General features: G+C 38.6%; 1 protein-coding gene and 1 pseudogene across 1 annotated transcript in view; one reads left to right on the forward strand and one right to left on the reverse strand.

Annotated features, from left to right (window-relative positions):
- The window catches only part of KIF6 (kinesin family member 6), a 173044-nt gene that overhangs the window by 121397 nt on the left and 29980 nt on the right, over window positions 1-21667 (forward strand). The window lies entirely within an intron of this gene.
- On the reverse strand, window positions 796-21634 carry LOC132321944 (adenylosuccinate lyase-like; annotated as a pseudogene).

Consider the following 21667-nt stretch of genomic DNA (forward strand, 5'->3'; position numbering starts at 1 on the left):
TTCTAGTTTTTAAAAGAAAAGAGTCAATGCATTACTAAAATTTCCAATAATTTAAATTGTTAGCTGATGATAGCAGTAATAATTTTACGTACCAGTTTTGATGACTTCAAATACCATAATGTGAAAAACAGCTCCCTTCTTTACTTGACAGGATGTCTGAAATTTGTCAAAAGGAGAACTTAAAGTATTAATATTGGATTTTCTGAATTTTATTTTGGTGTAAAAGGATCCAAAAACATAATTTCAAATTGTGATATCTATGGATTAAGGATTGTATTTATCTATAAATTTATATAGCTTCTGATAAAAGATTTCATTGTTGAATTACCCCTCTGCACTTCCTTTGTACAGATTAGTTAGAGCAATTCTGAGGAGTGCCTCAGCTTGGTGGGGGTTTTCGTAATTTTTTGCTTTAGATCCCCAACAGCATATGCTTGGATTCCAATTTCAGACTTTTCAAAGCAAAAAGTCACCTATAGATACATTCAACCCCAAGCTAGCTCTCATCTGTTCCTACTAGCAGCCTTTGATATGTTCCTAGTTAATTTCTGAGTTCTGTTGATTCCAAGCCCGTAGCTTCTTTCCTAAAAATTGGCTATCCAGGCTCTCTGTCAGATGTGAAACACAGTTTTGTCTTCTATCCCTGAAGTCCTTGGAGATCAGGTCCATGTCCTCCTGTATGCATGCATTCAGGTGAACCAAATCTCTTCAAACTTCCAGATACAGGCTGTGACGGATTAGATTTAAAGGTAATCTGGCATCCAGGTCCAGTGGTGTAGACCTTGCTCTCAGTTTCTATCTCCTTCCTCTTTGGGTGGCACCAGCACAGACATGGACAATGAAGTCATTATCATCACTTCTTGTCTTACAACAGCAGTTTATTTCTGGAAAAGGACAAAAATCTCATGGCACTCCTGACAAGTGCTCTGTACTTTCACCATAGCCATGATTATATTCTCTGGGGTCATGAATGGTAGCTACTGCCATATTCCCCTCCCAAACACCTTCAGGTACACCACAAGTCCCTCAGAGATATTATGCAGTATATTTAAAGTTATGTCAGCTATGAGGAAAGCCTCAGCCATGTTGGCACTATGTTTTCAAATCACAGCCCAAAGGATGTTTGGAAGGCATCCAGAACCAGAGACATCAGGTGCTGAGCCCTGCTGCAGCAGTGTTCTGAACACTGGGTTATTTCTATAAGACATGACACTTGAATCAACCTGCCTTCTCGCAGGCTTATTTGTCTCCTTCAGACTGGCCAGAACATAAATGTCAGTACAGAACTTGTGCATGAATATCCACAGATTGGCCCATGCAAGTAGAATTTCAATATCCACCTTGCAACTATGGGTCTCTCACTTAAATCCTGCCAAGTAGGCCTTTTTCCCTGGTAAACTTGGAAAAGCAGACTAAACCTACTGTGGGGGACAATGCATGTTACTCTCCAAGTAACAGGAAGCATCTCCAAGGTGAATAATGCCTGTAGTTTATGGGCAGCGGTGTGCATAGGTGTGAACATGAGCCATCACATCAGGATACAAGCTCTTTTTCTCTGCTGCCATCTTGAAGTCCACGTTGTCCTGATTTACTTCTATCTCCTAGATTTACTCATCTGAATCACAGAATCACTAAGGTTGGAAAAGATCTGTAAGATCATCAAGTCCAACCATCAACTAACACCACCATGCCCATTAAACCATGTCCCACAATGCCTCGTCCACACATTCCTTGAACACCTCCACGGATGGTGACTCCATCACCTCTCAGGACAGCCTGTTCCAATGTTTGACCACTCTCTCAGTAAAGAACTTTTTCCTAATATCCAGCCTGAGCCTCCCCTGGCGCAACTTGAGGCCATTTCCTCTCGTTCTATCACTTGTCACTTGGGAGAAGAGACCAACACCCACCTCTCTGCAACCCCCTTTCAGGTAATTGTAGAGAGCGATGAGGTCTCCCCTCAGCCTCCTCTTCTGCGGACTGAACAACCCCAGTTCCCTCAGCCACTCCTCATAAGACTTGTGCTCCAGACCCCTCACCAGCTTCGTTGCCCTTCTCTGGACATGCTAGAGATTTCTTGGCCTAAATGAGGTAGAGCTAAAGTCAGCACTGAGTGTCAAACTTCTTTCTCTTGCTGAAGCTGAAATCCATTTTGGAACAGGCATAGTGAACACCAGCAATAAGCAGTTACACACAAGCACATCTTTCTCAGTGCCTATGGCTGTGACTGTGCTGCTTGAAGACAGGAGCCTAGCAGCTACCTTACATACACCTTATATCTGTTGCAAATGTCTTAAGGACAGAACAAATGTTTGGAGGGTGTGGGATACAGTACAAGAAGTGGTGGGACACATGCCAGTCCTCAAGGTATCACTTGTAGTGTCATCTTGGGACAAGACTTGTGTGGTCTGTAAGTCCCTTGAGATTTTCAGGAGGCTACTATGGCAGCTCTCAGAAATAATGTAACAAAGCATTGTAGATGTAGTCTCTCAAGACTCTGTTTCTATGGATCCCAGCAAAATCTAAAATAAATCCTTGGTTTGGACTGAATCCTTGTGGGTTTTTCCCCAGTAAGTTAGGCAAAACTTCTGATAGCTATAGTGCAGTACAGCATGGATTTTGCTGCAATTAAAAGCATCTGTTTTAAAATTTGGTTTTGGTTAAGTTCTTCAATGTTAGAAGTGAAACAGTGAAGTGTATTTGGGGAACATGAACAATAAAAAGATCTGCATGAATAGTCATATGTATATGTAACCTAAAAAACCAAACTAATCCCTTGAACAGAACAAGCAGCTGTATAACAAATCAGTAGTATTGCGCTGAACTTGATAATGCTTATAGGCCTCCTATAGGAAATTGTAATAGCTTGTAGTCCACATGGATACTGAAAAGCTCCTTTAAGAATCAAACTAGAAATGTCTCCATAGTTCTAAGAAAAATTGCACAAAATTACACAGTTTAGTTTTGTTTTTGTATATAAAGTGCAGTTACAAGTGTTTTCAAATTAAAAATTAATTTTGTTGCTCTTTTACTTTGGTTGTAAAATGGAAAAACATTCTTTTCATTTAGTTCATCCTGTAATCCTACTGTATAAGCAAGAGATTCCATCCATGTTGTATGGCTATCCATACGCTGATCTATGCAGATTATGCAGATGTACCCTACTTTGTGGATGGTTTTAAACACTGATGTCTGAGGCTTCAGAGTGATCATATTGTACAGTCCTTCCTTCCTTCAATTCTTTCTGTGTAACTTCATGCAGCATGTGAAAATTAGCACTCTGGTTAATATAAATACTGTATTTTATTCATCTAGCCTTTTCTTCTATCCAGCCTTCTTTTGATCATAGTTGGTAATAAATATACCTATTAGAACCTCTCCAACAATTATTAAATCTTTCCATTCAGTATGACACTTTCTGGATTATTCAGCTTAGCCAATGCAATTACATTAGTTTATATAGTTTAGCAGCCTGAAACAATTTTTCACTTAAGTCTGTCTCATCATAGCGTACATACTCAGAAGACCATTAAAGATGCTAAGTAAGGTTACTAACCTGCCAAATTTTTACTGAAAATGTGGTAGGAGAAATAAGAGTCATCTGTGGCCTGCAACTAGATCTTTAATTTACTTTTATTGTTGCTTTGGTTTCCTTAAGCATTCCTGGCTGCCTTGTTGTGCACAATCAAGAACAGATCCCATCAATATCAGTTTCTGTTATTTCTAAGCTACACTTAATAGTATAAAACTATGCATCACAGAGGCCATAGAGCCCATTTCATGCAGTCTGATATATATTTTGAGATAGTGACAGCAGTTGGCTGTAACTTTTATGTCATAAATACCCTTTCATTCTGACTTTGGAAATATTAGTGGTTTGCAGTAAAAAGTACACAAAATACTCCAACCAATTCTCAATAACACTAGCATTTCAAAAACATCAGGAAGTTAGGGCTGGAAAAAGAAATTTGCAGTAAGATTTTCATGGTAGGCTTTTGCTGGTGTTATTGCTTGCATAAAAAGATTAAGGAAAACAATGTCTAGTTGTAAGCTGGAGTTTAAGTGTAGAGTGACTATAATATCAGTAATGAGGCATTGTGGCTACCATGCCTCTTTGCTACTATACCACATATTCCTGGATTTTATCTCCTTTTATGTTTATTAGCACTGCAGAGAATGCAGAGATTTTTAAATTATTTTTATGGAAAATAATATGTATGTCTTAGATTTTTCATAATGCTTACATTTCACAATGACCTCCTAGAAATAAGAAGGTGAATTTTATTGTAGGATGAAAATCGTCTTTTTCTGATGCTTAAAAAAAAAAAAAGAAGAAGAAGAGGAAAGCGTTTCTAAGCCAGGTCATTTTAGTCATCCTGTTTACTGCATTATCACACAAACTTCTGTATAGGCACAAATAAAGGAGCAGAGGGCTTTGGTGCAAGCGTTGAGGGGCATTTCTTTTTGAAAGTCAATATACTGCATAAATACACCATCAGAAGGCAGGCAAATGAAGTATGGATTTTGAACATGTAGACATGTCTGGATTCGTTTGAGTGAACTATTCAGAATTGTTTATATATGACTGGAGTATGTACCCAAGGACTAGACTTTAAAAGACAAACACAGAAAACCAACATGAGTAAAACTGGAAAAAAATCACTAAGAGATGAGGGAACTAATGAGAACTCTGTAACCAACATAGCAGAACTGGACAGTGGGCCAGCACTGACATGCAAGTAAATTTTTGCCTTTCTAGTCCAACATTAAGAACTTTAAAAATGTGTATTTCACTGGCTAAAAAAAAAAAAAAATATTTTCTTGTGAAAAAACATGCAAGTGTTTTTGTATCCTATCATTTCTGAAGAGTTAGGGTCTCTAACAAGAGCTATAGATCCTTTTGGTATTACTGAAAAAGACTTAGTAAAGAAAATTTGGTGCTGAAACCAAGGTTTGATTTCAGAATAGTGAAGGTATAGAATTTCTTCTTGCAAAAAATTGAGTGATTGTTCCTAACAGATTGTGATGGGTCAACCTCGGCTGGCTGCTAGACACCTATCCAGCCGCTTTCTCACTCCCCTTCCTCAGAAGAACAGGTGGAGAAAGTAAGAAGAAAAAGCTTGTGGGTCGAGATAAAGATGGGGAGAACATTTCCCAATTACCATCACAAGCAAAACAGACACAAGTTGGAGAAAATTAATTTAATTTATTGCCAATTAAAATAGAGCTAGGTGGTGAGAAACAAAAACAAAACCTCTGAAATCAAAACTTCTCTCCTTATCAGGTTAGCAGGAGTTTTATTTCTAGGATGCTGTTATCAACAAGGTGGTTTTACACCATTACCAAGAACATTCTGTATGAAAGGATTCTGACAGTAAGGAGAAGTCTGTATCTGAACAAACTGCAAAGCATTAAATAACAACAAAAAGACCCAACTACTACTACATTGTTATCACACAGCAAATTAGAGTTTGGAGAATTAAAAACACTGTTTTCAGTGTAAATTAAACTGATATATTCATTCAGAACTTAGTGACTAAAAAGTTTTCTATATACAAGAATGTGCTACATTTTAGATGCATTTAAGTTTGGATTTAAAGATTTAAGATTTCCAGTTCATCCTTATAAATGTCTGTCTATTTGGGGGTATTTATACCACTATTAAATTCAGTTTTTTTCTAAAGGAAAAAAAGCATACTAAATGGTATTTTAGTATGCCCAAAGGGAAGCAGCTATTGTTTTTAATCTGTCCAGAAATCAGCTAACATTATGATTGAAGCTGGGAGAGGAAGGGCAAACTCATGTGGGAGTAATAACTGTGTGAGGAAACAGGCACTCTAGGAATGAAAAAGGGTAGGTGGGTGGATTATGTGCATGTGATGTTGATGATGCAGCGATACCCACAGGAATGCTGAGATGTTGCACTGCTCTGCCTCATTTCAAGCTTTGATTTTAGTGCACAAGATCATAGGATACCAAAGCCAATTATAATCTTTAGTGAGGGACTGTCCTAGTATTGCAAAGCAAGATTACTTGAAGAATCTTCATTTAATTTGCTTGCAAATTATTCAGATAATTGACCTTATGAATCATAGTTAATGGAGCGCTACACTGAAATGGTGAGGACTGAAGGAGGGTGAGGACAAGACATAGCAGTGTTCAATGATAATATTGGTTCTGATTCACTGCCTTATACCTCTCACTGTAATTTCTGTGAATGCAAGGTTAGATGTGAAACCTAATTACAACCTAAATATTTTAAAAACTGAGTTTATAATCACCTTTTTCTCTATGTACAAGTCTCTATGTACGTATACACAAAAAATTATTTTGTTATGGTCACTCTACCTCCCTATGGAGATAAACCAAGTAGACCTACTTTTAAATTCCAAAGTAAGAATGTTTTGTGCAAGGTTTTTCTTTATACTGCACAACTGAATGAAGGAAACTGATAGCAACCTTTTTGCATAGGTAAGAAATGAAATAAGATGAAGTGATGTTTTTCAGGCAGAGGTGGTCTGAGAGCACTCTGTTGGCTATGTTGTATATCTACATTGTTTTAGCTTCACATGCAGGCAATAAATTACTTTGAAAAAGGAGAACAGTTAGTTAAGAACTAGAATCCCAAGGATGATACTAGGAATGTTATACATATTTTAGGCCATGATTATATGGACTGAAAGAATTGAGGGAAGTCATGCATGAGCAAAAAGCATTTTTAAACTTTTGCTGAAGAACTATATGCATTTATGCACTTAGGAAGGAAGTGTTTTACATGGAACCTAAATGAAAAGAAAATGCTGTGATGATTTGCTATATGAAAAGAAAATTCATCAAAATCAACATGCTGCTTTCTTAAACCTCAATACTATTGGTTGTATTATCTATTGGTTTTATATTAATATAAATGTTGTGAGTCAGAGACATTAGCTTACTGGACATCGTTTCAGCCATGAATGAAGTGAGGTTATAATAAGGGAGAAATTATTGTGCTTTGAAATGCATTCCATTCTTCAGTGTAATATTCTGAGATACTTGTTCTTTTATGGAAACAAGCATTGAGACTTCATAGTTACTGATTAGTATAATTCACTGTTCTAGTTTAATTCCAGAAAATGTCAAGTACTTACGCAGACTTATATCTGATATACGTGCTTAGTAAATTTTACTGGAAATGACTAGTGCAGAAGAAAAATGGCAAGACTGGGTTTAAAAAGGGATTGAGAAACTCCAAGAAGAAAGGTTACATTCCACAGGCAAATCTGGTTCAAATGAGAGGCAAACAACTCATAAATAAATGAATTCAGTATGCAGATTTAATGAACAGATAACTCAATAATATCATTCCGCAGTGTTTCATTCTTCAGGTAGCTTAGTATGAATTGCTATTCTCAGCAAAGACCTTTAAAGTCTGTGGAACTTGAAATCTTGAAATCCTCACTCAAGAAAAACTCTAGCAGAGGTCAGTTTGAGTTCTATTTGTGTACGGATTGAAAGGAAAATTTTGAAAAGATTTCCACATTTGGCTTTATTGTTTTAGTTGATAAAGGGCAACAAGCATTATATATAGTAGTAATTGTGTTAAACAGAAAAAAGTATCACTTAACTGTGAAATACATTGCAATATAGTCCACCTTTGAGGTGACCAAAGCTGCCTCCTTGAACTGCATTCATAATTTCACCAAACTTTAATCCACTGAGGCTGCTCAGCCTTCTTCTGATGTTGAGAGCAATCCATCGTTGTGCGCTCAGCTAGTCACTTCAGGACTGTCCTCTATTTAAAAGGTGGTTACCTTTAAATGTTTTCTCATTCCTGGTCTTCAGGAATGATACAACAGGTATGACGTGGTTTTTCAAGTGCTTTTTCTTATTTTACAAGCGTTTCACCCTATGGAAGTGTTGTATACTGCCCTTAAACGTTACACTGTGTTCTGTGTCACGAGAGACGTAACTTGCAAGAACAGAAAGAGAATTTGCTATTTGCCATTTATCTTGTTCTTTAATCAGAGCCCATTCTTGATGTGGAAAGCTCCCTGAGAACCAAGCATTAACATATCCATCAATGCTTGACATTAAAAAACTAAGGGTCCCAGATTTCCTTCACATCTGAGCAGTGATGGCGAGTCTGAGCAGTGTGGTGAATCTAACATGCTCAGGACATGCTGAGTTCGTGCAACTGGGCATTCATGCAGCACATGCTGTGGAACTCATCTAGCACATTCTGTAGGTGTCAAACATATTGCGTGTGCCCAGATGACTTCTACAAAGCCTGCTCAATGTCACTGTGCTTGCAATCTGCATGAACATTGATTTCTGTGCCCAGGATTTCTGGCTGCCTGGCAGCTGCTACCCTAGCTGGACTGCTCAGTACCTGAGAAATTCCAGATGAACAGCCAAATCAATGATCTAGAACAAGCTGACACAGTAGTTTACCATAAGAAGTAGAAGATTTGGCAAGTACACATCAGTGTAGACTAGAAGCTCTCTGAAAAAAAGAGATTGCCTGCCTGCTGCTTCACCAATTCTGTTCCAGCACTGGGATATATATATATAAAAATAAAGCCTCTATACACTTAGTCTCCACTGATTTCTTCTCTCCTGGGAAGCTGCCTGCATGTTGCAGATGTCCTCTGCCACTTAACAGAGAGTCAGTCTTGGTCTCAGGATACAACAGTTGTGTCAGAAAAAGGAACACAAGTAGTATTTCTACCATATTTAATCTCGGGTGTGTAACTATGCTGTTTACTCCTGAGGGATGTCACTTATGACTAACATAACAAAGGACATTAGCTCAGCAAAACCTGCAGCCATCTGTGAGAAAAACAGAAGAGAAAACAGGCTGTGGAGACAAACAGTCCCCTAAATGTAATTTCCCAGCTGGGATGTTATTCAATGTGGCCCAGTGCCTAGAAGCCCCAGTCTGTTTCTGATCTCCAGGTCAGTTTCAAAGCAGTTTTGTAATAAAGGAGGCATGTTTATGTGTCCACCAAAAATAGCAGTAGCTGTTAAAGCTGAAGCCATTCAGCATGGCTGATGCAGTCTTCAGATTCTTTCTCCCTAATTTCTTGGCCCAATTGTTTTGCAACCTAATGCTGAAAAAACATAGTTCCTATGTGTATTTGTTTTGGATAAATATCTAATCATCATGCCATTATGACTGCAGTTTTGGAATCTATTTTTTAAATGTTACATTTTGATTTTTGGAAGCATGGAATTGAAAACACAGAAAAACAGCTGAGTTTCTGCAGATTTTATTTTCTTAACCACCTTGTCACCATCTGCAGTTTGTTCTCTGTTAGAAATGTGATTTAATTTGCTTTGCAGGATGCTACATCTTATTTTTCTGTTTGGTTACAACTCCTTCCATTTTAACTTATTTCCTTCTTTTCATGATGAAATATAACTTACTTTCACCCTGATTCTGTTAAGGTTCTTTTTCTACTGATGCCCAACTCACTTCAGGCGTGACTTCTATCGCTCAGTTTAGCCAGGGATCTGTAGAGCTCAATATAAAAATGCTGTGATCTCTTACAGCGTCTTTCATAAGATCCCTCTCAAGGTGCAGTAATGCAGAAGAGATGTCAGGCATTTCACACAGGCCTGGCAGACAGCTACAAAATGGTAACTGATTGCTACCATCTTGGGGCAGACTCAGCGCTGTGATGAAAGTTTCCACAACCTACTTATTTTCTTGTTCTAGGAGCAACCAGTTGGCTCATAATATAAAGCAGAGAGTGACAGGAATATATTTTTCTTTCTTGGTAGCAGTTCAGTGAAAGGTTCATGTTAATGCATTTTTTGTTTCTTCACAGTGTTCATAGTCAGAGTAATCAAATAACTGTCTCGTTTATAATCAGCAAATCATATTTTTGATTTACATGAGAATTTGTGCTTAGAATCTCAAAAGTCACTGCAATGTGAGCAGGGCTCACATTGTGTTGGAGTAGTGCGGTTACATTTGCTTAGTATAATTCTTAAAACCCTATGATTAAGAAATAAATAATAAAGTAATACTTTTAGCTGAATGAGAGTCCCCAGAAAACTGATAGTAAGATGTGCAAACAAGGAGAAAAAACAGACGAGAGCATAAACTCTATTATAATAGCCTGTAAAGCATTTCTGTGCCTTTCTGAAATCAGGAGAGACAATCCATCTTTGCTATATTTACTGTAGGCAATGTAAACATTATAGGTCTAACTCTTGTCTCACTTCAGAGGTACACCTAGATTGATGGCAGCTGTAACAGAGCTGTTTGTTCTGCTACTGCTCCAGCACAGGGTCATGCTTGGGCAATTGTCAGAGAAGACAGGAGGAAAGATGTCATTGCTATGTCTCTGTCAGTCCTTAGCTGGTGTAGGATTTGTCTTCCCTGCTCTGTTAGAGCTGAGACTGACAAGAGAACCAGGGAGCCCTAGCAGCTTTCTGGCAGCCTTTCTCCTTTTTCTACTCCTCCCTATAAGAAGAGGATACCATCTTCGGTAATATAAAATCGTCTTTGCAGCAGCACTCAGGAAACTTATTTTGGAAGGTACAAGTCTTTTGGCTTCATGGGGCAATGCATATGTTTATGCCAATGCTAAATATTGTCCATTGTTTCAGAGTAGCTTACATATGTTTGGTTTTACTTTCAAACAATAGGCAATGCCCCTGGATGACAGTGCATAAGCTGAAAGGGTCCTTAGAATAAGAAAACACAATTTGTCAAATTACTTATTCAGAAAATACCAAACTGAATGAATTCATTTGAACAGCTCTATTATGCTCCCCTGATGTGCTATTCTTTAAACAGAGGAACCTTATTAGTGTAACAGTCACTCCAGGCCTAAGATGTTAATGTTTTCTTTGGATCTGTGTTGGAATCTACATATGTAGGAAACATTTTCATTTTCTAATTATTACAAATGATGTTATGATCTTTAGAAACAGAAGAATATTCAGGGGAAAAAGTTATGCTCAGGAAGAAACCAAGTAAACACTTTTTACTTAAGGTTTTCACTAGAATAACTTAAAGCAAATGGACCAAGCTCATTGGATTTAATCAAGCTATGAACTGCAATGACTGTAAACTTGGAAAAGTACCTCTCAGTAACAGATTTTCTGCTTGTAGGCTGTCTACAGACTGAAAACAGGTAGTCATTGCTGGATTGCTACACTGCATTTTGCTGTTTTATTAGGCTAATAAGTTCTTAAGTCAGTCCTTTAAATTTGCTTTTTTAAAGAAAAGATGCTAGATGATAGTTAATGCTATATTATAGGATTGGGTTTTTTTAAATCCTACAGTCTTTTGTACGCAAGGTTTTCCTTGATCATGTCTGTCTTTAGTACTGGATGGCCTGAGATTTTAGGAGTGAAGAAGCAAACCTTCAACCTCTGGAGAAGTAGACCTGAGCTTATTCAGAATAGCACTGTCAAAGAATGATACCCCTTCATGAGCACAGAAATAGAAAATTGTAGAAATAGAAATAGGATCTTGTGGTTCATTTACACATCTGGACAGCATTCCTGAAGACTTGAAGGATAGGCTTACATACTTACATCTACTAAAATACAATAGCTGTTTTCTTCTAATCAAACTAGTTCCTCAATCATGTAGGACTAGTGATGTCACCACAGCTGATTGTGAATCACAGAATCACAGAATCATTGAGGTTGGAAAAGACCTTTAAGATCATCAAGTCCAAGCATCAATCCAACATTACCATGCCCACTAACTAAATCACGTCGCAAAGTGCCACATCTACACATTTTTTGAACACCTCCAGTGATGGATTAACCACCTCCCTGGGCAGCCTGTTCCAATGTTTGACCACTCTCTCAGTAAAGAAATTTTTCCTAATATCCAGCCTGAACCTCCCATGGCACAACTTGAGGCCATTTCCTCTCGTTCTATTGCTTGTCACTTGGGAGAAGAGACCAGCACCCACCTCTCTGCAACCTCCTTTCAGGTAATTGTAGAGAGCGATAAGGTCTCCCCTCAGCCTCCTCTTCTGCGGACTGAACAACCCCAGCTCCCTCAGCCGCTCCTCATAAGACTTGTGCTCCAGACCCCTCACCAGCTTCGTCGCCCTTCTCTGGACACGCTCCAGCACCTCAATGTCCTTCTTGTAGTGAGGGGCCCAAAACTGAACACAGTATTCGAGGTGCGGCCTCACCAGTGCTGAGTACAGGGGCACGATCACCTCCCTACTCCTGCTGGCCACACTATTTCTGACACAGGCCAGGATGCCGTTGGCCTTCTTGGCCACCTGGGCACACTGCTGGCTCATCTTCAGCCGGCTGTTGACCAACACCCCCAGGTCCTTTTCTGCGGGGGAGCTTTCCAGCCACTCATGCCCAAGCCTGTAGCGTTGCATGGGGTTGTTGTGACGCAAGTGTAGGACCCGGCACTTGCCCTTGTTGAACCTCATACAATTGGCCTCGGCCCATCGATCCAGCCTGTCCAGATCCCTCTGCAGAGCCTTCCTACCCTCGAGCAGAACACTCCCGCCCAACTTGGTGTCATCTGCAAACTTGTTGAGGGAGCACTCAATCCCCTCATCCAGATCATTAATAAATATATTAAACAAGACCAGCCCCAAAACTGAGCCCTGGGGGACTCCGCTTGTGACCGGCTGCCAACTGGATTTGACTCCATTCACCACAACTCTCTGGGCTCGGCCATCCAGCCAGTTTTTTACCCAGCGAAGAATGCACCTGTCTAAGCCACAAGCCACCAGTTTCTCCAGAATGCTGTGGGTGACAGTGTCAAAGGCTTCACTGAAGTCCAGGTAGACAACAACCACAGCCTTTCCCTCATCCACTAAGCGGGTCACTTGGTCATAGGAGGAGATCAGGCTGGTCAAGCAGGACCTGCCTTTCATGAACCCGTGCTGGCTGGGCCAGTTTTTCGGGAATGTTGCAGAAGGAGTGCAATCAACAGAGAATAGTATTACGACGATGTTCTCATGCACTTTAGTTAAGGTTGAGGGAAAATATTTGTTCAGAGCTGATGATCACTATGCCAGTTATATAGAATCAGGTTGCATTTCAAATTGCTGAGTAATTCAAGAAGCAGACTTAGGCTTACCCACAACAGTAAATATATACTGTATCTTTACAGGAAGCTATTTCATATTTTACTGCTAATAATTTACTGCTAATGCTAATATGTGTCTAACACTCAAAAAGCCATTTCTCAAAGGCTTGGTATATATATTACAAGTAAATGAGCATTAAAAAAAGTAAGTCAGTCATACACCCATTCTCACTCTGACCTTGTTTCCGTCACCCTGAAACCCTGACATGCCCTCAAAGCATGGTGGCATATCTAAGCAGCTCCAGCACCATAATTTTTTTTAATCTATTTGATTTTTAATTTTGTGTCATATCTGTCAGATTCCTAACATCATTCTGAGTATGTCTCATCTGGCCAGAAGTCACACAGCAATATGAACTTGATTCCAGGGCAATTTCTTGGGTAAGATAGCAAAATTTTAAAAGATTGTGAAACTGAAGTATATAGTGGGCCTGGAACTCTATACTTAATTTTCTGTTGGGCAGCCCTGCCCAGAAAAAACATCACAAAATTAAACTAGACATCAAATTGTTGCATAGAAATTACAAAGCCATGAAGGCAGTATTATAACAGAAAATAACCATGTCCATCTTATACTTGCATATGTTCACTCTCTGTTCAAAATATTAACTAAGACCAATGTATTATTACCAGAAAACTCATTGGGGATAAAATTCATTGACTTTGACTTTACCTATTTGTGCTTTAAGACCCTTTATTTTTTAAACTTCTTAAATTTGGACATTTTTAAAAAAAAAGAGAGAGAGAGGAGCTGTATACAAAGCTGTTCCTCTGACTTTATTTTCCTTACTCTTTCTCTTCACATTAATTTCTCAGAAATAACCAAAAGATAAGCTGCATTTAGTCACATGAGCATCCAGAGTACTAAATTCACAGATTATGATTCCTTATCCATATGGCATTGCTTTTCAGCCATGCTTTTTGGGCCAGCTTAATATTTAGTTCATGAACAAATAGATGTGATAAACAACAGAGCAACAGTTTCCAGATGTGCATCTTTTCTGTCTCTGTTCCAGCATACGAAAAGAAGATACACACACAGAATATTTGTTAACTTTGGACAACACCTAAAATAACACTCTGGCATCTAAGGTATAGCTTAAAGGAAATTTAGGTCCCTAAATTCAGGAGAGCTATCTAGGAAAAAAAAAACCCTATTCACTTTAATTCCTGAAATATAACAAACTGCCCTTTCTAGTGCATACAGAAGCACTACTTTATTCACTGAGCTGCCTATCTCCTACCCATTGAGAATCCAGAAATCATGTGTCCTTCTGCTGACGTCTCTTGGAGTGTGCTTGCTGCTAAATATTCATGCTTGGCTAAAACTGCCTGGGCAGCACTGAGTTCAACTTAAAAAAAACCCCAGCTGTGTAGTGACAGTGAACCTTGGGACGATACAGTAAAGATCTGAGCATTTGTTTCTAAATTTAGAAGGCATCCAGGTTCTGAGTTCCAGTTTCAAGGAGATGCTGAAGTGCAGTCCAGAGCTCTTAGTGCTTTCTGTTGGTTATCCTGGATATCTCAGTACTGTGTATGTATGTGGACTGTTAGGAATTTATGTGCACTAGCCACTTCCCGTACTCTGCTTTCTATGGAAAGGAGTCCTGTGGCTTTGGGTGAATGTGAGCTGTGATACATGCTAGCATTTCCCTCATTTAGATGAATGGGACCTTGGGGAACGCCTCAACAATTAAGGCCTATGCAGCCAATGACAGTCTGTACTTAGAGGAAGAGAGAGGTCCAGAATGCTGTAATCAGAAAAATAAGTTCCGTTTCTGTACAGTTTTGCTGTATAGCCCTGTCAAAGCATTTTTTTTTCTCTGTACCAGCCAGAAGGTACGAAAGGCTATTAGAAAGAAAATGTGGAATAAAGGGTGCTGTGGAAATGCAGGCCAAACAATGAACAGTTACAGGAATGCCCATCAATCAGGAAGTGTCAATAATCATCTTCTGAGAAAAAAAAGTATGATATAGTCTGACCAGAACTAAAAAGAACATGTAGGAAATGGGGAGGAGACTTAATATGGAGGTAGAAATAAATACCTCGTAATGGGGACAGAGTTTAGAGGACTATATATTGAGTAGCTCAAGGAATAGTCAAATGAAGTCAAATACAGTGTCATCCTATAGCAATGAGTGACAGAGACTGCTGTCTCATAAGCTTTCTGTCTGTAAATTTGATCGTGCTTGAAGGTATTAAATGTGTTGATAAAAACTGTGATTGTCTCAGCTGAGTATGGCAAGGAAGGGAATGTGCCCCAGTCAGGAGTTTTAAATAGTAATGTCAAAATGTGCAGGATCCTACATCATAGTAAAATGTATGCATTTGAATCTGTGATATTTAAACTTCAAAGAATGAGAGTATGTTTGGAAAATTTTGTATTTCCAAGTGTGTTTGTTCATGTGCTGAGTTTAGGCTGTGGTTTGCAGCTACGGATTTGGTGTGGAAGTCAGGATTGTGCTTCCAATTCTGAACCTGTCATCTTTCTTGGGGTCTCTGACTGATGAGTTCTACTAAATACTATCAGCTAACTTGCTCCCAATGGTCTGCACCATCTCTTTTCTGGCAGTTGCTGCCTCCAATTCTTTCTTCCCAGCGCAGCTGGCAAAAAGTGTTTACTAGTATTTCAGACATTCCAGTTGACTTGATGATAGTGTCACAGCTTAAATTGCCAGTATGCTTGTGCTGAGATGCCAAACTGTGCTGGAGCAGCCAGAACACAGGCAGACATTTCCTTCTACGTGCTCTGCTGTGGGGGCAGTAACCTTTGACAGGAAGGAGGGAAGGGAGAGGGAAAAAGAGAAAGGAGAGCCAGTAAAATCTTAAACTACTACAGATGTCTCTTCAGCGAACAAAAGGCAGAAATCTGCTGCAGCAGGTTATACTTTACAGTATATTACCTTAAGTATTGTCATTAATATATTTTTAATGCTGATGAGGGCTGTATTTCATTTCAGGAGGCTCTGAGTGCTGCAGTAGTGGTTTTTCTTCCCTGATGCTTCCGAGGGCTTTCTGAAAGTTAGGACTTGTCAGATTACATGGGGATTTGGCCATCCATGTATCCCAAAATAGAGCATTTGCATCAGAAATAGTGTTGAGCCAGGTTACTAGTGCAGACTACTTTGCCCCTGCGTGTTGTCCTAATAGAACCGATTGACATGTTTTTGCCATCGGAGAAGGACAAAGGTTGTAAAGAAGAGTCAGAATTTGGCCCAAGTATTTATCTGGGACAGAGAAAGGCTGAACAGTTTGTCTGCTCTTAGGGCTGTAGGATTTTGAGTTAGAACAGAATCTTTTTTTTATTCCATGACTTTTCTTGTCAGATACTTTTTATCATAGGTTGTGTTCTCATACAATTTCAGCACCAGACTTTCAAAAGTATCTAAAGCATCTGGTAAGATTTCTGATAACTATCGTTGTTTGAATATTCTCCATTTGAGAAATTACTCCGAATATCTCCATTTGGGTTCCTACTTTCAGAAATCCTTTGTAAGCTGTTACAATTCTGACCTCAAGCTCGGTTAAAAATATATCTCTACAAGGCTCATGGAAACTATGTGATTATCCTCCTCTCTGTCTCTAAAAGCCTATCTATCTCAGAGATTATTTGCTGAGTATACAGCTTTACTTTGGGCTCATTGAGCAGGACTCCGTATCTGACTCAAGTGGATGTATGCAACTTTATGAATTCAATTTAATAGATCCAGAGTCTCAAGCAGGTCTTCATAGTTGGGTGATAGCTGGGTCCAATGGCATATATAGGAGCATTGCATTACAAACAACAACCCTACATATTTCCTGTCGTGGTTTAACCCTCGCTGGCAACTAAGCACCACACAGCCACTCGTGCACTCCCCCCCAGGTGGGATAGGGGAAAGAATCGGAAGGGTAAAAGTGAGAAAACTCGTGGGTTGAGATCAAGACAGTTTAACAGGTAAAGCAAAAGCTGGGCACGCAAGCAAAGCAAAACAAGGAATTCATTCAATCCTTCCCATCAGCAGCCAGGTGTTCAGTCATCCCCAGGAAAGCAGGGCTCCATCACACCTAACGGTGTCTTGGGAAGACAAAGGCCATCACTCCAAATGTCCCTCATTCCTTCTTTTTCCCCCCAGCTTTTTTTGCTAAGCATGACATCATATGGTATGGAATATCCCTTTGGTCAGCTGGGGTCAGCTGTCCCAGCTCGGTCCCCTCCCAAATTCTTGTGCACCCCTAGCCTGCTCACTGGTGGAGCAGTGTGAGAAGCAGGAAAAAAAGAAAGGTCTAACACTTAGACCATATAGCATTATTAGGGCCCCAAAATGCCCTGGAGGGTGAGTTCCAGGAACTGGAGGTTCCCTGGATGCATAAGAGAATGTTCTGCTAGATATTTTATGTAACACCAAAAATTATTTTAAGATGGAGAATATGGAGATGGAAATATAGCATCCTAGTTGAGATGTGAAGGTTTCAGGATCTCCTGGATGGAGTGACTTCTTAAGCTAAACACAGGCTTGGAAAATGTAAAATAATAGCAAAATATGAAAAATTAACAAGAGATGAAAGGTTATTGACGAAGGCTCCAGCCTGTCAATTATTAAGCCAGAAGAGACCCTGCATCAAGTTAAAGGTCTATCCTCCACATCAGTAACAACAAATATTCTCAAAGGGAGGGAGTTAAGGTTGTATGTGTACTCTTCACTTGTCCAGTATTTTTATCCTTTAAGTTAGCAGTCTTTGAAACTTTATAACAGTATTATATGGAAGGTCTGATAAAACATAAGGGAAGCTTTATAACCTGTAATGTGGACTCAAACAAAACCAAAACACCTATTTTTTTAAATCAATATTTTTTAAATTGTAACATACTATTTTTTTATTGCCCTGAAATGTATGCAGTATTGTCAAAGCATTCATTGTCTGTAATAAATTGGAAAATAATTTCAGCTCCTTGAAACAGTCTGGAAGAACACAAAGACGAGAATTTAAAGGAGAGCCATACTATTCAAGTCATGGATTCTGTCATATTTAGTCAGCATATAGGATACTTTCCTCTGCTTTACATCAGTTTTAATTAGACTTCTCTATTCCATTTTGTCTTCTCCATTTCCCTCCTTGCTTTTGCTTCCTGTCCAAAGCTGAAGTTCTGTGTTACCAGTTCATCTCTTTTCCATACCTCAGGATGGTACATGTGTCCAGAAACACAGGCCAAAACCAACAGATTTATCACAGCCTTAATGACAGCTGGCTGCATGCTGAGTGAATTCTTAAATTCCCCAAAACTACTTTCTTGCCAAAACATGTGGAGTTGCAGCACTCAACATTTTATTGGGACTGTTATCTCCAAACGAAGAATGGCTCGACAGGAAAAAATTATTTGATATCAGCTGCAGACCTATTTTTAGTTTCTTGTTTGGTGAAACTTCAGAAAACATAATTAGCCATATGTTGAGAGATGTTTGCCAAGTCTTAAATTCAATTTTTGCAAACCACATTTAAGCACTACCTGGTCTACAACTTTACACTGTTGGAATCAGAAGACATGGCGTTTTTTTATGAGCATGTGATTCTTCATATTTCTTTGAGTAAATATTTGTGTTTTTGAAGGTTGTAGAACTGGCAGTACTAAAGACTGAAATCTTCCGTTTGTTTATATGGGAAGGTCTGTGCAGGCAACAGTACTGGAATCATCCCCTACTTCTGTCACTTACGAACTTCAAGCCTTGCATTTGGGTGATGGTGTTCTCAGAGGCAGAAAAGTAGAGCAGGTCAGAAACATTCATTCTCCCCCACAAGTATTTGTAGTGAAAACAGAACAAGATTACTTTAATCAAAAACATGTACAGAAAATGTTAAGGTTTTGTCAAAAATAAGAGTTTCTACATGAAAACCAGGGTTTTTTCCAAAGGAAATCTAAATAAACTGTCAAATTTCAAATTGGATTAAAACATAATGAAAGATTAGATTGTATCTGGCTAGTCTTGGCATGGAATTATAGTCAGGTGCCTCATGATACCATCATGTCCTCTGAACCAGAATTCCTGTTTGAGCTACTTTTCCCGTAATACAATTAAAATTTCTCCTCAAGAAGTTTTCTGTGAAATGAAGTTCAGTTTTTGCTGCCCTGAAAAGGCAGTTTGGGCTATGTGAATTGGATAAATGTCACCTTTCTATTTCTATTCATAGAAGAAAAAGAAAAGTCTTTTGCCATAAGAATGGTAAGACTGGATTTTTATTTTTCTAGCAGAAGGAGAAGTATTCTTTGGTTCCCCTCTGATTACAGGTTCCAACTTCTCATTCTTTCATAAAGCTGCTGAACAGAAGAAGGACAAGATTTCTTACAACATCATGGTCCATGTCATTGATGGAGAAGAAGTGTACGAAGGCTAGAATGAAGGGAGGGAGGAGCATTTGGGACACTTCCACACTGCTGGCTGGCCTAACAAAGCCTGCAATAAAAGTAGGGCTTCTGTAGCCTCTGTGCTCTCTGTCCCAGCTCTACTGAGAGTAAATCTAGGTAATTGGAATTCAAGCCTCTTGGCTATAATCACTTTAAAAAACAGTCCCCATATTCTTCTGTTTCCACATATTTGTATTGACTACCAGCTGTTATCTATCTGTTCGATCTTACTTTCATTGACTTGTTTGGCTTGCTGTTTTTCTGTTGACCTCATTGCCACTTGATAGAAATTTTTGCAAAACATTTTGATTGCTGCTGATCTGTTTCTAGCAAGGTTAAAGAAAGCTACTAAAAACATGTATTGACAGGATACAGAACTCATATGTCACCTTTATTTTCAGTCAATTCTGGATGAACAGCATATTGTCACTACTAGAACTGTTTTTTTAAATGACCATGGCATTGCCTTTTGCAGCTCACAGTGCTTAAGAAAGGGAGTTTCTGAGCCCTTACATGAAGATACATGTATAGATGGTTTTCTGAGGCACCTAAGTTAATGGTAATCCATTGAGGTGAATATCAGGATTACTACAAATTGTTTCATAACTGTCTCATGGCTCGACACTGAGTGAGTAACATTGCCCTGTGTAATACAGTACGATAGAATGCAAGGATATAAATATCCAGAATAGCAAAAAGCAGTTTGAGGAAAAAACTGGTATGTTTAATCACATTCACTGAGTATTGTTATCAACTGATAAAGCTAGATAAAGCTTTCAAAGCACAAATAGCATGAGTGTTGATGATTTAACTGGGCTTTTGTTGGTAAAAATTATTAATCAAGGGGGTTTTGTCCATAGTTAGAGAAATCAGGAGCTTACTTAACTGAATGGGTTTTTTGGTTGAGTGTTAGTACAGCTGAGATGGGTGATTTATTTGATATAGCTGGGGTAGGTGAGGTAAGTTCTTTCAGTTAACCTGTTTCTCAATAGCTGAAGGCTTTTCTTAATTTTACGGGTAACTTTAAGTACAGAAGAATTCATTGGTTTAAATAGAAATAATTGAAAAGAATAAAACTTCCTGTGCAGAAAATTAGGAATCTGCAATATTTGTTTTATGGACAAGGAATAGGTAGGGGGTTTGGTTTTGTTTTGTTTTCTAAAAACATTCAAAATTACATAAGTTGGCTGTTATACTGCAATGTGTTGCATATAATACTTATTCTACAGTACTACTAAATACTTAAGCATTATTCTCATAATTCCCAAAGAAGTTTAATTTTTCATCGTTCTTCGGTGCTCATAGAACAGTCTAATTCTCATGACCTGTGAATTTAAATGTTGTTTCACATTCTCCAGTTAAGCATTTGGCAGCTCTTAATGACTTAATTTGCTCTGATTAGCTTACTCTGTAAGCAAAAGGATATTTTTAATTCAGAATGCATGCTAATATAATATGCATAATCACAAGTCTGGGGAAAAAAGTTAATTCAGCATGGATTTTTTTTTTTTTTCTTTCCCTGGTATCCAGAAGTATAGCTTACTAAAGACTATGAACATGTCTCTGCTTAGAAATTGTTTTAATCTGAAAACTTGAAAGACATAATCCCATCCTTCCTCAGAACACATATATTGCTGAAATTGCACATTTAGGGTTATGTTTTTCCTTTATTGCTGCCATTAATATCTATGAATAATGGCTTCCCATATGGTAATCTAATTATCGTTTGAAATAATTGGTGAACTGGAACAGTGTCATAGATCAAGAAGGAAATCAGTAAAAGAAGAGTAAAGGTGAATTATATGGAGCATGGGAGCCTAACTAGGAATAATGAGATAATGAAATTAAAGAGAAATTTTGATCAAAGACCAATGACATCTACACAGTGAGCTCTGTTGAGTAGTAGAACTTGCAGAACCTCTAGCACATGGGATATTTAAAACTGAGCTGGACAAACAGGAAAAAATGGACTGTAGGGAACCAATTCTTCACTGGCAAAGAGGTGGCTGGATGACTTCGTATCTCATTTCCACTGCTAGCGCCTATAAGTCTGTTTGAACAAATACTTGGAATTCTGTATGTCTTTTAGCCTCACTTGGACTTCTTTCGTATCTAGCAGCAGGAGATCATTATCCTGTGAAAGCGCTTGACAGTAAATAGCTTCATTTTCAGTCATTCTTGCTGGACAAAGTTAAAGCTGAGGATACGT

This window comes from Gavia stellata, chromosome 2 (assembly GCF_030936135.1).
Source record: "Gavia stellata isolate bGavSte3 chromosome 2, bGavSte3.hap2, whole genome shotgun sequence".
NCBI classification, from domain to species: domain Eukaryota; kingdom Metazoa; phylum Chordata; class Aves; order Gaviiformes; family Gaviidae; genus Gavia; species Gavia stellata.